General features: G+C 36.3%; 1 protein-coding gene across 1 annotated transcript in view; it reads right to left on the bottom strand.

The window, feature by feature from the left end:
• The window catches only part of gabrb4 (gamma-aminobutyric acid type A receptor subunit beta4), a 76,371-nt gene that overhangs the window by 56,594 nt on the left and 5,605 nt on the right, over positions 1-14,172 (bottom strand). The gene's annotated exons all lie outside the window — the stretch shown is intronic.

Below are 14,172 nucleotides of genomic sequence, written 5' to 3'. Positions count from 1 at the left end.
GAGCACATGCCAACCAATATTTCAAAAATAGTAAAATAATAATTTATTTAATAACTAGTGACTGTGTTTATCAGGTGATTAGGCAGTTTGCTGATCCTACCAAAGGCATTTGTTCAGAACAATATAAAATGACATTTTGCACAGAATTTTAAGATAATTAATACCCGACATTACTGGCTGGTCATCAACCGCAGCACAAAAGCACTGCATGACTGATGTATCTGATATTCCAACGCTATCTCATGACCAATTCATATGTATTTTACTAGGTGGCTAATTGGTACGAATTCATACGACCTCACTCATACAAATTCATGCAATTTGTCTAAACCACAGTTACGGGTAGGTTTAGGGGCAGGGTTAGGGTTAGATAATTTGTACGAATTCATACGAATTTGACAACTCATAAAAATAACATATGATTTAGAAAAAAAAAAAAAAAAAAAAAAAAACATATGAATTCGTTCAAATGAGGTCATATGAATTTGTACAAATTAGCCATCTCGTTAAAAAATACATACGAATTGCCGTGAGATCGGGCTGGATATTCCAAATCTCAAATAAGTGTAAGTAAATGTATTTTGACACTTCCATTGACATCAGTGTGTTCATCACGTGATGCATTGAACGTTCTAATCACACCAATGTTCTTCAAAGGGTTAAGAGTTCCACCCAGCCTTCTTTCAAATTCTTTCCATCTAATGCTGCAGCCTCTCTAGCCATCTGACTCTAGTCTGACCTCATGAAGGCCAGTGTCTGCAAGATGGCGGTGTGTTAGCAGTTAGTGCAAACTGTTTAGAGAATGCACTGGTGTCCATGACAACCTAAACCATAGGTGGGAGCGAACCCACTGCAGCAACATGATGTAATGTACAACATATCAGAGTGTTTTAACTTTTTTCTCTGTACTGTGTTGTTTTTTATGCTACTGTTACAGTAGGTGACTGCTTAGTGCATTAAATCAAAAGAAGCCCCCCCCCCCCCCCAAAAAAAAACAACAAACAAACAAACAAACAAAAAAACAACAACAACAAAAACATATATGACATTCTGGTCCCTTGGGCCTCAACATTGATGTCAACGTTGTCAAAAAGATCTCCGTTCACATGGATCCACAAACACAATTAAAAATGCCGTATTATTCATGCCAGGCCAGTAGTTGGCGATGTCACTTTGTAAAGTAACACTACTCGCCTATAGACTAAACACACTATTAAAAAATGATGCCACCGTTTTCACAAATTTGAGTGTTCTTAGTTTACATGGAGACGATAATGGTGTTGTTTTCAAAAACTTTGCAACTTGTTTTCAAAACTTTGCATTTTCAGGCCCCCAAAACGCCCTTGTCGTGTAAATGAACCAAAATGCATAAAAAGTTTCCCGTTTTTAGTTGAATATGATATCGCATAAACATCCCCTTATTGTCCACCAAGCAGAAATAAATCTGATATCCAACAAGCCGCATGGTTTGAGGTATCATTCATGTGCACTCATTTTTTCTTCATTAAATCATTACTAAAAATAATATCTTTGAAGAATATGTTTAAAATATACTCTCACAAGAGATGAAGACAGTAGCCTAAAAAAACCCATTTTTATTCTACATGGAGCTGGTTGTGTGTTAAAGGGATATTCATGGAATTTTCATGTCATTCCAAACCTGTATGACTTTCTTTCTTCTTTGGAACACAAAAGGAGATGTTTTGTAGAATGTGTCTTAGAGTATCTACTTTTGTGTTCCATGTAAGAATGAAATGCAACCCAGACTCATTGGAAAACATGCCTATGCTTCATGACACTGGTTGTTGTACAATATGTTCATTTTATATAGAGCCTTTCTGCCAACTCAAAGACGCTTCACAGTACAACATGTAAATGGTCTATACAGCAATAAACACAAAATCATACTCAAAGTCAAGAATAGCATTTTAAGGAAGAGATGGGTTTTCAGTTCTCTCATGAAGTCAGAGATACTGCAGATGAAATGTCAGGTGAGTGCAAGTTAATGCGCTATCATGTTTGAAAATAATGTACCAAATAGACTAAACCCAACTAACACCTAACCGATAGTGTTTCAAACAAGCAAACATGAGATAAAAATGCATTTGCTGAAGCAACCATGCCATTTTCAACCTGATCTTATAGGAAAACGTTACTATTTTACAAGGTGACAATTTCGAATGGATTTCATACAAAAATGTACCTGTATGATTATTAGGCGAAAAAGTGACTTGGGCATATCCTACAAATTCATACATTTAAGCTACCAATTCACCAAACTCTAAAATAGTTACAAATCGACATTGTGTTGCCATTAAGGCCAATTCACACTGCACAGACAAACGCCAACAAACACCAACAAACAAGTTGGCCATTGGATTTAAAATTTTATGAAAAATAACTGTCATGTTCACACTGACCCAACAGACTAACAAACACTGATTGAACATGTTCAGTCGGGTGAAAACAAACCCAGATCAACGCCAACAGATGTCGACAGAGGTAACACACTGATCCAATAAAGCCTAACAAACATGTTGGTTGGCATTTGTCTGAGTGGTGTGAATTGGCCTTTATTGCTTCTATAATTCTTTGAGCTCTTTTATTGTGAGTAAAGATTCGTACCCAAGCACTCCGCAAGTGCAATGCTGTACCAGGTACGCTACTGAGAAAGTGTACTACATCAGAAGAGCCACACTTACGGAGAAGGTTAGGTGATGCAAACCTCAAAATGTATTAGTTTACAAATCAAGCACTGTTTAAAAGTGTTTTGAGGTCATAACATAGTGCAATGTTCAATGAAAATATTGATCAAATCTTTATTTAAAAAAAACATTAGTCTTTATTAACTGATAATCTGCTGCTTTAATAATAATTTGGAAGGAAAGGAATAAAAAACGTTGGTGTTTTACTGCTACTTCATTTCAGCTGGAAACTGCAGTGAATTGTAGGTACGTGTTTGGAGCTTTGGAAAATTATGCGTATTTTCACTGAACCTAAGTTGAAGAAATGGCATGATGGTGAGTAAATGATGACAGAATTGTCACTTTTGGGTACTCCGTTCCTTTACGATCATATCGCCAGCTGAATACTCAACCCGATCTCACGGCAATTCGTACGTATTTTACGAGGTGGCTAATTCGTGCAAATTCATACGACCTCACAGTGAAGGACGAGAGAGGGCCAGGCCTGGACTTTATTTTATGTTTTATTATGTTTGTGTGGCCAGCAGACGTCCGCGAGGGTCTGCCGGCATTACTTTCGTTTTGTTCTTTGTTTATTTTATTACAGATTATTGTTTCAATGTTCGCCGGTTCCTGCCTCCTTCTTCCCGTATTTACGAACTGTGTCACATTGACAAATTCGTATGAATTCATACGAATGACCTACACCAAACCCCGCCCCTAAACGTACCCGTCACTGGGGTTTAGACAAATCGTACAAATTTGTACGAGTGAGGTCATATGAATTCATACGAATTAAAACACGTACAAATTGGTCGTGAGATAGCGTTGGAATACTACTCACTTTATATTGTATTTTGACTTGTGGGATACATTAATTATGTCAAATATACAGACTGTCCTCCAAATTACGTCCACCATATTACGACCTATATTTACGTTTTGAAGTCATACGCCCTCTAGCGGGCGTAAAAATAATGACAGTGTCGTGTTACGTCTGTCGTCATGCAATGACGTATGACTGTCATTACCAATCAAAATGCGTGTTCATTTAAATGCAGCGTGTGGACTTTTTATACCATTTCTCCTATTTCCATTTACCAAAACTAATTTTTATTAATGACTACACCCACCCCACCCCTAAACCTAACCTTAGTGATTTATAGTGCATTTACACTTTATGAGCACATGCGTTCCCTGGGATCGAACCCACGATCGCATGATCACATGATTGCATATTGTTATTGCAATGATCTACCAGTTGAGCTACGCAAAACCTGAAATATGACGCAGATAAAAGGGAACAATGCATTAAAATGAAAGTGTCCTGTTGTCGAAAGGGGTGCAACTATAGCAAACGCTCCTATGGGTCGTATTTCATGAATTAAAATGAAAGTGTCCTGTTGTCGATAGGGGCACCACTTTAGTAAACGCTCCTATGAGTCGTATTTCAGGGAAGTGACAAACGACCTATATGGTCGTATTGGTTGGAGAACATGTTGCAAATATAGCATTTAGTAATTGAAAAGTTTGCCAGCGCAACATAAACCAGAACAATAATCAGTGCATCTTTTAAAATTGAGGTTCATTCAGACTCTTAGCCCTAAGAATGCAAACACCACTAAAAATGTAGTTCACCTGCAGAGAACAGAATTGCGTCTATGTGATAACTCTAGCTTAATATCAAGATATGAGGCAAAACCAAAGGCCTAGAGTAGACTCACTCTTAAGGGAAAAGGGGACATGTTCGCAGCTTTACTGATGTGTCGCCACCATTTCAAGCTTTGTTAACGGCGGGATCTGAGACCATAAAACCCATTTCAGAGGCGATGACAGCCAGATTTATTGTAAAGTGCTGTCTCCAGGGTGAGGGGCTCAAAGTGGAAGGGTGGGAGAGAGTTGGTGGCCAGGGTTTCTCTTTTGCACATTCCCCTTCTTAAGGTTGGGGGAGCTCTGCTACTGACCAGTGACTTGCCTTCCTGCCCAAATCAAACACAGAAGACGCGTTTGTCCATTTTCCTGCCATTTTAATAGAGCCCTGTGGATATGCCGATGCCCCACCTCAAGAATAACCTCTGTTTGACTGGCTCTACATCCTCCATTTTGTTAAGCTTGTACAGCTGTGAGTGATAGTAAATGGAAAAAGTAGAGAAATCATTGTATTGCTATGTAACCACAACTTGGTGAAATCACAGCTGACATTATATCGCAGTCCAGCTTTATGTGGTTTTCTGAGAGAAGTCCCTGAGAGCCACACAAAATGGTACATCACAGTAACGTGTTGGCCTGTGTTAAGACAGCGTACAGACATATACATCCTCCCAAGTTAAGATTTATCTAAAGCACCTTGTCCGTGACAGTCGCATGTAATGCACAGCAATGCATTAAGCTTGAAGGAGAAATGTCAGCTTGCACGTTCCATCAGAGTGAATACATATCATCAAACACACACACACATACATACACTGTTGTCTAAGGCCACGGACAGTAAATCACACTGCTAACGAGATGGCCTGCCCTCTGGCTACTCTGCGCTGCTATTTGTCTAAGACTTGGCAACCATTTTGATTATATATCGGCCCTGCGATGTAAATGTACTCGTGAGATGTGGTGCCATATAGCACTCGAGTTAGGAACCCTGTATGTTTGCTTCTAGAGCTTGACACATTAAAGAGCACTTTAACAGAAGATGCCCCATTAATCTAATCTAAATTCACGTTTTTATCATTTTTGTTTGAAATGATTATGATTCAGTTTTATTTAAGGAGAAACTGGAGTTTCATAAAATGTTTTATGATACTGAGCAGCTACAAATGCTTTAGAAATGTGTTATTACATGTTTATTACATAGTTATAGCACATTTGGTACATTTTCATGACTTTTCTTTAAATTCCAATGTAATTTACAAAGTGTTGATCTAACAAAGCTTTTAAAACATTGCCCACAGTACTAAAGTTGAAGGAGATGCCGATAACCCAGCGCAGGAAAAACACTTACTGCTACAATTTACAGGCCACTGCTTTTTATTAGATTTCCTGCAGTCCATGGGGGCCACTTACATCTTGGGCAAAATGGTGAGCTCCTCAAAGATAATGTAATTAGTGGCCTTTAGTTCATAGTTTCATTTCAGTGGTCTCTCTCTTAGACTACAGGCCTTATTCTTCAGGGAGCAGGACACCCCTCTTTTTCATATGAGGCTTTAGTATCAGGGAGACAGAGAGAGAGGTAATCTAGCATAGTTTGAAAAACAGTAATCTGATGTGGTTTTTTATATATTGTATATCCACATATTAACACTGGCACATTGCGATCAGTCACGAGATAAACCATATTTGAATATACGTAAATGAAACTTGAGAGCTGTGGTAGAAGGCAAGATTTTTCAACTTCAGTTTTGGTCTCTTCATCAGACAAAGACATTGTATGGCTTTTGAAGACTTGAGAACATAGTCATGTGGACGGTTTTTACGATACATTTATGGTGCTTCAGCATTCTTTTTGAAGCATGAGAGCCTCAAAGCAACCAGTATACATTTCTTTAAAATTGTCTTTTAGTGTTCTATGAAAGAAAGAATGTCATCTGGTTAGAAATAGAAATGAGAGTGAGTAAATGATGACAACATTTTCATTTTTAGGTGAACTATCCTTTTATGAAAAAACAAAACTGTGCTTAATTATTTTTAATATGCAGTTGTAGTGTACTTCAAATCTTAAAAGTATATTTAAAAAAACAAAAAAACAAACTATAGTTACAGATAATATCATGTTAATGAAATAAAAGGCCATTTAAGTGTGCTTAAAGCAAGTACACTCTAATGACTGTTTCTTAGCAATCATTATGCTCTAATAATCATTTGTCATGCTTTAAATAAGTACACACTAATTTTGATATGTTGATCACGATGTACTGTTATTTGATATTACATTAAATGTTAATATATTTTAAATGCACTAAATTGCAACGTCATTACAAATTAGTAATTACAAATATATTTGAATACATGACATGCAAGTTTCAATAGAAATTATTTTAAATTACCATAAATTATTGTTAGTACATTCAGCAGCATTTCAAAGACAATAGATGCAAATATAAAATTATTCATACAGAGACATGAGCTACTTAAAGGTGCCCTACGACCAGTTTTTACAAGATGTAATATAAGTCTAAGGTGTCCCCTGAATGTGTCTGTGAATTTTCAGCTCAAAATATCCTAGATTTTTTTAAATTATTTTTTTTAACTGCCTATTTTGGGGCATCATTAACTATGCACCGATTCAGCGCGCGGCCCCTTTAAATCACGCGCTCCCTGCCATTTGCCATTTTTCGCTATTGTTCTTGCTTGCTTACCTAGTCTGATGATTCAGCTGTGCGCAGATCCAGACGTTAATACTGGCTGCCCTTGTGTAATGCCTCGAACATGGGCTGGCATATGCAAATATTGGGGGCGTACATATTAATGATCCCGACTGTTACGTAACAGTCGGTGTTATGTTGAGATTCGCCTGTTTTTGGAGGTCTTTTAAACAAATGAGATTTACATAAGAAGGAGAAAGCAATGGAGTTTGAAACTCAATGTATGTCTTTTCCATGAACTGAACTCTTGTTATTCAACTATGCCAAGGTAAATTCAATTTTTGATTCTAGGGCACCTTTAAGTGCTACAAAAATGGGTCAAAAGACATATACGTAAGTTTAACTAATTGCATTTAATATACATGTAAACTATAACAAATTTTCATTTAATTGCATTTAACATGTACTTAACATGTACTTACATTTAGTTTGCATGCCAAGTGTATTCATTTAAAGGGGCTCTATGTAAGATTTTTACTTTAATAAAGCATAAAAATACCCCGATATGTTTGCAGATATTTAGGAAACATGCTAAGTTCACCTACTTGTTTCTCAGAAAAACAATGCTACAGCCAGATATTCTGCTTTGAAATGTGCGTTCCGTGTCGGAATGTCTGTCTTTGTTTTGGTCTGTGCGAAACCGTGTGGTGCCAGTTTATCCAATAGTATTTCAACATCACAGGTTGCCAGTTGGCAGAAAACAGTGCGTATTGCAACCATGGAAACCAGCAAACAAACTGGGTCAGAGAATCGCAGATTCTACCTGACCTAAAAAGCCTCTGAATCCATCTAAATATCTCTATGAACAACAGCATATTAAAACAGATAAATTAACTCATCAGCTTACAGTGTGTAAGTCTCCTCAGCTTTCATTGTCAATCGCGCTCCCTATTGTTGCTGGCAACCCGCGTCTTTGAACGAGGGGGGCGGGGCAAACAATATTTTGAATTTGGACTGCAATACCTATTTTGAACACTGGGTGTCATTATTACATAGAGCCCATTTAAAGTATATTATTTCCGTAATAAGTACTCTTTTTAAAACAAGTGATTCCTTCAGTGTTTGTTTGCATCACAGCATTGGCCACATTTATAAAATGTGCGTACACACAGATTTGAACTTAGACTGTTTGTATGCTAAAATCCACGCCAACATACATATTTAGTCAGTCTTTGAAGAAAGTCGGAGTACTGCAGGTATTTGGAAATCTAAGAAATTCTTGCTGCTCGCCATTCTCAAGTAAAGCATTTGGACGTTGACTGGTGCTCTTTATGTTAATGACATTAATTAGGCAGCATTTACAAGGCAGAGATCTGCGCACAATTTCAAGATCATTTACGATTTATAAATGTCACATCTGGAAGAGAGGAATATGGGCATTTCTTGTGCATACGTTCGTTTAATGAATCACACGTACGCACATTTGGGAAATGATCATAGATCAAATGTTGGACGTTTTCTATGCAACATTTTATAAATAAGGCCCCATGTCACCAAATCAGCACAGAGAGAGAAATGCTGTTAATTGATACTTTCACACACTTTCAATTCGAAGTTTTCCATACAGGCAGATTGTGATTGGGATTTCAGTCAAACCATCCTCTGAAACAGACAGAAAGGAGCCCATTCTGTCAGAATGCCCTGTGTGTGGGTGGATGTATGTCTGGAGGGGTGCTGGAAAAGCATGAACTGCTTATGTAATGTAAACACATACAGGTAAATATTATGTTTGTGCTCACACATATGTAAGGATGAGAGAGAAGTGTGACCTTGGTATGTGAATGTAATTGTGTTTCATTTTCACAAATGAATACGTGTGTATATATGATTGTGTTTGTACTTTACAAATTTTTCATAAAATCTGCATCATAACTCAATTGGCAAAGGCTAATAATGATGATGATGATAATGACGATGATGATGATTCACTTTAGGCTCCAATTCTCCTGGTTCGGAAGATGGATGGATGGATGGATGGATGGATGGATGGATTTTCAGTGTTGGGAAGTACATTGTAAAGAAAAAATAAAATAAAAATAATAATAATAATAATAATAATAAAATAATAATATATATATATATACTTTTCAAAGTTTTAAATAAAACAAAGATTGTTGTTTCTTGTATCTTTTGTTTCTTTTCAATTAATTTACTAGCAATTTCTAAGTGAAAACTATTATATTTGTAGTGTTTAGTTTTTTTTAATAAAAAAGAGGTAATTGTGCCTTTTATCTCACAATTTTGACTTTTTTTCTCTTCAGAAAGAAGTCAGTATTGCCAAAAAAAAAAAAAAAAGTCAGAATTGCAAATTTATATCTCTATTACTTATACTGTCAGAATTGTGAGATGTAAACTCACAATTGTGAGAAAAAAGTCTGTATTGTGAGATAAAATGTTGCAATTATCTTTTAAATTGTTTTATTCCATGGCCGAAACAAGTTTTCATAGTGGTGACCGTACTAATCACTTACTACTTCTTTTTAGCAGTATCGTTGCAACAATCTATCTCTTATATGTAGTGAATGTGAATATGCTGGGTTTTTTTTGGATAGTTCTTACTGTTTTAAGTTCCTTTGGTGCATTTTAGGTCCTCTTTTATTGCCAAATATTTAGTTAAATGCTGCTGTTCATGACTGTTTTGAACACAGTTAATAAATTATGATGTTTTAAGGTGTAATTTCTCTGTTCAAGTTTAATACTGTCAACCTATTTGAGATTGTTCATTCATTCAAAAACTAGAGCCCCAAATGTAGCTATTAAATTATGTAAATAATGAGTGGCTTGTATCTTGGCAAGCTACAGTTTTAAAAGTAGCTTATTTTTTAATGTTAATATTCTTAACTTTATATTGCTTTTTAAATAATTGAGGGTCACTAGGCAAAGCAGTTTTTGAGTCATTTAATTTTCATATTGTGAATATTAATAATAATAATTATCATTATTTAAAAAAAGAAGACTTTCTGTTGCGAGAGAGGAAAAAAAAAAAACCATGTAGTTGATTTATGGCCTCGGGTGTGACATGTTGCGTATCTAGGCAACTGTATTCATGTTCCATTCTGTTGATTAAACTTTCAGCATGTTTTTTATGGGCAGCACATAAACAGGCCCCGGCAACATATCCGGACTCAACCAGACCTGGGAACATGAAGGTATCTTTTGTTAGAGAGGATGACTTGAAATGAGAAACAGCAATCTCGTAAATTCAAGGTCTTCAGAGACCTTCAGAGGCTGCCCTGATTATTGAGGTTGTAAATAAGGCCAGCACAGGCTGTAATTAATCCTGTGTCTTCCTCTTCTACACAATGGGGAATTCGGTTTCATTTGAATGGAGCAAAATTATCATTTTCCATTGTCATTTTTCCACTGGGATATTTATACTCTTTAGCAGGTTATACATAAGAGATCATGTACAGCCAGCTACGGAAGCTTGTTTCCGCCATGGAATAAAAATAATTTATTTATCTCACAATTCTGACTTTTTTCTTTTCTTCTCGCAATTGCAAGTTTACATCTTGTAATTCTTACTTTTTTCTCAGAATTGCATGATATAAAGTCACAATTGTGAGTTATAAAGTCAGAATCGCAAGATATAAATTTGAGAGTATGTGTTAAAAAGAGTTCAACTCACAATTCAGAAAAGAAAAAAAAAAATCCTCAGAATTGGACTTTACTTATATCTCGCAATTGCGAGTTTGTATTTCAGAATTCTGAGAAAAGAAGTCAGAATTGCGAGAAAAAAGTATTCACCCTTCACTGGGAGTTTGATTGACAGGTGATCTGACCAATCATAACACAGAATCAAACCAGATAGGAGATAATAAATTAACGTCGGTGGACTTGAACTTTAAAAAAAAGGCGTCCATTGTTGTTTTTCTGTGGTTGAAACAACATACCTTCTGATGTTCATTCATGTTTATCACTAGTAAGAGATGATCGGTTCACAAAAGCTTTGTTTCATAACAAAAGTAACCTGCTCTGTCTTGTCTGTCGGCATGTTGTCAGTGTCCTCTTTGTCTGCAATGTATGTTTCACTCTGTGAGACCATGATGCAGTGAGAGTGCCATATGATTGTCAGACATAGCAACAGTAACTAAGGGGGCGGGTCTTTGCGAACGGTCATTTGAAAAAACTTTATATCACACAATTCTGACTTTATAACTCGCAATTGCGACTTTATATCTCGCAATTCTGACATATTAACATATTAACGAATGTGTGCAGCTCACATTGTTACCACACTCAAAACAATGACTCCCTTCCTGGACCTGCGAGGACATCTTTACCAATCAACATTTCCAATATAGTTAGGGTTAGGGTTATATAATTATTATAATGTATTACAATAAATGAAGTGCAAATAGTATAAATATAAATAGCATCTAACTACTATTTGCACTTACAAAGAAAATACTGTGAAACGAGTTGATATGAATTCAGATTATAAACAAATAAAATAAAAAATTTTACTAACAAAAAGTACAGTTTTTTTGTGGTTGAGTTGTCACCATGTATTATGTTTACAGCATAAGAGAATCATGTCTTTATTTAGCAAACATTGCTTTAGCAATATGCTAATGTTGAACTGACTTCAATTGTGAGTCACATGTCATTTATGCTTTACTGCATTGCTGCCTATGAAGAGTGTTTCAAAGCAATCAGTATCATTTTAGTCAGGACTCAGGATATTGCCTAAGAAACAAGGCAGTAGACAGCAAAGCAGCAGGGTTTTGTATCCCACTCAAACTGAGTCCGATTTGAGTTCTGCTTAGACAGGTTGCTTTCTCAGCCCGTACTCCACATTCACGGGCTACTTGTTGAGAGTTGGAGCTAAAGCCAATAACAATAACACTAACATGAAGGGCAACAAAGTCGAGTGTAAAGCAAGGCTGAATAAAATGACTCATCATCTACTGCTGCTGAAACAATGAACACTAACAGGGTGAGAATGGCTACAATAGAAAGTCTGGAACTAACAAATACTGTCTCATCCTCGGACAACACACCCACGGAGTATTAGAAATTGTGTTTAAAATATGCTGGAATGGTTTGGCTTTTAGTCTGAGAAAAGACAGTCGCTTTGGTACGTTCCTTCCTTATAACATTTGTAAACAATGCATTTCTCCAAACAGCACCACACAATGGGATACCTGCAAAAGCGTGCAACTTGCTCAAAATCCATAGTTTATCTCTCAAAAGTACCAAATATTGTTCTCCCCACTTTTGTATTGAAAGTATGGTAAATACTGTTAAAATGTACCAACGATCACATTTAAAAATAAACACTTTTTATGGCGAACCATAAATGTAACCTGTAGGCCATTTGAATTATATAACAATTACAGGCTATCCATCTTATAGTTAAAACCATGTAGGCTACCAAAATTTCATTAACAGCAGACATGAAATCTTATTGTAGTTTTGAATTCTAGGTACATTTTAAAATCTCATACGGGGAAAATTCGGTCCCGTCAGCGATGCACGCAAACAGTCTCTTAGACGGTAATCTTTTCTTTGACCGTCAGCGTTTTTAAGCCCTCGCAATCTTCTAACATTAACATCTGACACACAGTATTTCTTGGCACACTCGTTTTAAGCGTATTTGGCGCCACCTACTGTTGCGGATGTATTATTGACGTAAAAGTCTAAACCCTGAATGTAAGAGGAACCCATTTTTTTTTTCAGATGTATTTCTAAGAAGAAAAAAAAAACAGTCTTATATTAGGAACAATACGGTATTTATTTCAATGAACAGATCATTGGCATCAGAATAAGTCCTTGTGTCATTCTTCAGTCAACAATGCTTAGCCATGTTGTCAATATAACAGTGTGATCTCTGACAGTAAACTACAGTATGGCGATGATTTTGATGACTGACTGAAAAGGCTGCATTTTTTTCTGTATATCAAAAGATTAATTTCAACAATACAAATTTACACATTACTTTATGTGGGAAATTGATAGCAAGAGACTGGTCAGTTTCACTTTTACTGTTTTACTGCAACCACTTTGTTTTCTATTTAATAATCCGTATTTTTATAATGTTTGGACAGATGGAAATATATCAAGCCTGCTAAATGGCATACGAATTTGACATTTGCAATGTTAATTTTGTCAGCAAATTGGAAGGCGCAATCTATAATAAGACATTTGCACTGAAAAGAATGACAATGCCTTTAAAAAAACGCAATGTACAATGCATATTTAGAGGTTCATTAAACAAACTTGTGGATACTTTGTTATTTTCTTTGGTGCAGCAATACAGCTCAACTGTTGTACTACTGTTTGTGTGTGAATCTGTGTATGCACGCATGTGTAAGCAGGCTTTGCTCTCGTGTGTGTTGTGGTGTGACTTCAGGGGTGCGCACACACACAAATACACCACGACCAAACCCCGCGGCTATCCCTCTAGCCGGCCAGAGAGATGAAGCTCTTTTAGGGCAGCCTGGTTTCCTGACAATCTAACTGGCCTCTTTCTTTCTCTCCATCTCTCTCCTCTCTGCCCTCTTCACCCTCCCTCTCTCTCTCTCTCTGGCTAACATAGCTGCGGTCTGGGTCCAATTAAAATGCACGGCACTCCAAAGCTGAAGTTGGTCAGCAGTTGTGTCAGGAGACTTGGGCTCTGACTGATGATAGAATTATCAGGATGTGATAGACTACAGTTCCCTGGCCTGCATCAGAGTGGAATGCTTTTCCCAATACAAACGTGCAGCGCTGCATCAGTGCCATCACTGCTGATCAAATGATTCAAAAATTCTTTGTGTGGTGTAAAAAAAAAAAAAAAAAAAATGGTGTTGAAGAGAATAAGGAACACGTTAATGATCCCAAATTGGTCAATGTGTGCCGAAATACAGCAAATCAGACTACAATGTAACATGGAATTCTATATCAGACTTGTTCTCTCTACCAGCAAATCCAAAAATACCAAAAAAGGCAAATCTATGGTAAAAACATGAATACATGAGAGAATCTATCAAATATTGGCAATAAACATATTTGATATTTAAATAGTGGCAAACAATGACATGAAAGTATCTGATTAGATAGATAGATAGATAGACATGGAAGTATCTGATTGATTGATTGATTGATTGATTGATTGATTGATTGATTGATTGATTGATTGATTGATT

The sequence above is a fragment of the Megalobrama amblycephala genome, linkage group LG18 (assembly GCF_018812025.1).
Source record: "Megalobrama amblycephala isolate DHTTF-2021 linkage group LG18, ASM1881202v1, whole genome shotgun sequence".
NCBI classification, from domain to species: domain Eukaryota; kingdom Metazoa; phylum Chordata; class Actinopteri; order Cypriniformes; family Xenocyprididae; genus Megalobrama; species Megalobrama amblycephala.
This window is presented reverse-complemented; position numbering and strand designations above follow the sequence as displayed.